The sequence below is a fragment of the Cynoglossus semilaevis genome, chromosome 11 (genome assembly GCF_000523025.1).
Source record: "Cynoglossus semilaevis isolate Cse_v1.0 chromosome 11, Cse_v1.0, whole genome shotgun sequence".
Classification (NCBI taxonomy): domain Eukaryota; kingdom Metazoa; phylum Chordata; class Actinopteri; order Pleuronectiformes; family Cynoglossidae; genus Cynoglossus; species Cynoglossus semilaevis.
The window spans coordinates 16740873-16743901 of NC_024317.1; the positions used below are offsets into that span (position 1 = coordinate 16740873).

A 3029-nucleotide genomic window follows, 5' to 3' on the forward strand; every position below is an offset into this window, starting at 1 on the left:
CTGAACACACTGCTTCCTGTATAGGTGCACTAGACCCACCCACCACTCCATGATAACTGAAAAATCGATCGTTAATAGTACAACACACTAACGGAAAATCTCCACAGGAACACGAGTGTTATCTGCTTTAAATGGCCACAGTGTTTATTGTTGCAGCCTGAGCCTGAGGTGTGTGGCGCTGTGGGAGTGCGGGGATACAGGAGGAAGAAGTAGAGTTTGTGGCGCAACTTTTGTATATATAGCAAACAAAACATGAGGAATAAACAAGAGCCTGTGCATTTTCCCTGCAGTGCTACAAATAAACTACCGTCAAACGGAGCAGACGTGGCCCTGTGTTTTCTTTTATGGACAGTTACCGTAAGGAGTTAATCCGAGCTAAGAAGTTAACGGCCTGTACTACGGTTCTGTCAGCTCTCCCTTGGTAACATTATATTTTGACTACCATAACTAAAAAGTTCTAAGTAAACTTAGTAATAGTATATAAAATATTCAACACCGCCACATGGGGTCCACCATCTCCAGTCATTTTCCCAGCTGCCTTCAAATGACGTATCGTAACGTTCGTTACCGTGAATATTTTGAAGAGTTGATTGTTATTTTCAGAGAGATGCATCTATTACTCCCATAATGTTGGCAATGTATCTTTATGAATTTATTATAAAGTTATGGTTCTTCAAAATATCTCATGTATCTTAAATATTTAACTGAATTAATTCCTCAATTCTTTAATAAATTAACTAAGGTTTTTTTTTTAAAAGTTCTAAGTAAACTTAGAAATTACCTCTGCCATATATATATTTTTAAATCGTTTAATCATCAATGACACGAATCTGAGTAGCGTGGTGTTGAAAAAACCGAGGCGCACTTGAACGTTTCATTATTCACTGTCTGTGAAAAGCCAAGGGGGTGAGCGCAGCGGTAAAGCCAACACCACCGCTGCCCCTTCGTTACATGTGGGCGAGATTTCTCTTGACTAACAAACAGGATCAAAACTTTACTTGTTGTATTACATTAAACGATCATGCAGTTTTATTATTTTTATTTTCAGAGCTTCACTTGGGCAGAGTGATTAAAGTTTGATTCCCTAAGGGAAATCTGCAAGTTTAGACTGGACGACAGTGGAATCTGTGTAACCTCGAGGAATAATTCCCATCTCCTTGGAGCATTTGTCCCGGCACACGGACGCACGAGCCAGGGACAAAAATGGTTGGCGCTAAATAAAACCAGCGCAAACTTGTTTGCTGGTCTTGCAACCAAGTGGAAAACGCTTTTGGATGGTCGCCTTCTCGGAGGGTTGCACACCAGGCTAGGTGAGTAACACCGCGGGTTGTGGATAAAGGGGCCTTCAGTGTGGTAAACCCGAACTGCTTCTGTCGTCGTTTAACTGAAAATCGCAACATTTTTTCTATGAGCACCTTTCTGTGTGTATATGCATATCTTTGTGTGTATCTGCCTACGTGTGCGCGCGCGCGCGCTTGCATGTTGTGCGAGTTAACACCCGTTCACTGCTACACAGACATCTTTCATTTAGACTTTAACAGGGCTTTTTTTCAAGCTGTTGCGCAGTTGAAGTGAACTTTCAATATAATTATGTTATACCTGAAAACGGGGCAAATAATTCCGCCCACCAGCGTCTCTGTTATATCGGCCAGCGGTTAATATAATGGTGTCATTGTGTGGACTTTTGCTGCTTTTGTATATTCCTACGGTTTCCCCCCCAAGCCTCATGAAAACACTCGAAACAGTTCTTTAGATTGGCTGTTTCTTGCTCGACACTTTATCTTGCTAGTCCCAGACATTCATTTAAGAGATTTAGACTTTGGAGAGCAACGAAGCAGTGCCTATGTCCCATCATTCTGTCCTTTTTTGTGGCATTTGCGGTGGCCTTGGTGTCACTGACTTCCTAAGGACTGGAAAGTGAAGGTCATTTTGAGTAGTTGGGACTTCGTGGTCCCTCAGAATTGCTTAGGTCCCTCAAAAACACAACTTCAGCCTCCCTCTTGAAGTTTGAACAGCCTGTCTAAATGTTTTGGCTTCGACCGTTACATTGGCCTGGAGCTTCATTTTTAAAGTCAAAGAATTGATTGCAGCTGAATTCCTTAAGCAGCCCAGTTCTGAGCAGATTTCTGTGCATTTACCTCCATCTGGCAAAGAGAGCCACAGTGCACTCTGCCCAGACAGTTGTTCAGTAAATACAGTTTGGCTGTGGTGGATAACAAGGTCACATATTTCAAATCACCCCTATTCCTAACAAAACATGCTCTTTTATGCCAAATATTTCAGCTATTGTCTTCCTGCTAAAAGAAGATGAAAAATAAAATAAAAAAATAGGGTTGTAGAAGAAGTAATTCTTGTAATTTGTTGAGTGTATTCTATTGGCTGGGACATTTATTCTGTCAGTGTGGTTATGAAAAGGTAGAGAGATGTCAAAGACAATGACCAATGACACAGCCTTGGTTAGATTGTAATCTGGTACTTTCTAAATATCCAAATGTTGCAGTTAGCATGGCTTAGCAAAACAGCCAAACCTTGATTGTTTATAAATGTAAACCAAGTTTGAAGTTGTGCTTTATTGGGAATCATAATTACGACATGTCATCTTTGAATATTTTGTATTTCACTCATACAAGTGTAGCAAAATAAAAAAAAGTTTAAAGTTAATCTGAGTGGCTTTTGGGTCAGGGTGCTGGCAGGATCACATTGGAGATTAAGGTCGAAATCCCTCGTCTGTGACAAAAGACAGGTTGACAGATGAGGTTAGACAGGAAGTTCTGTGGACACTGATGTTCACAGATGACACTTGTGGTCAGTAGAGTGAGTGTGCTTCATTGGAGAGGATATATGTGTATATACGTATGTAGGTGGGAAGATGAAACTACTGCTACTGAACAGTTTGAGGACAGTTGGACTGTCTCAAAGATGGATGAACGACCCCAGGAAGTAGTCCCCCTGGGTTCATGTTGTCTCTCTGCAGATAATGTTATCCTTGAAGTTTCCTACAGTCATATATGTATATATACATATATATA

The 3029-nt window shown here is 40.8% G+C and overlaps 1 protein-coding gene across 4 annotated transcripts in view; it reads left to right on the top strand.

The window, feature by feature from the left end:
* The first annotated feature begins 862 nt into the window (after positions 1-862).
* Positions 863-3029, top strand: part of plxnb1b (plexin b1b) — a 36935-nt gene continuing 34768 nt past the window's right edge. For 2 of the 4 annotated variants that reach the window (XM_025060008.1, XM_025060006.1), the window contains exon 1: positions 863-1310. The gene's annotated coding sequence lies outside the window, so the exon portion shown is untranslated. The remainder of the gene's footprint in view (positions 1311-3029) is intronic. The other 2 variants (XM_025060007.1, XM_008320992.3) reach the window with 2 other exon arrangements.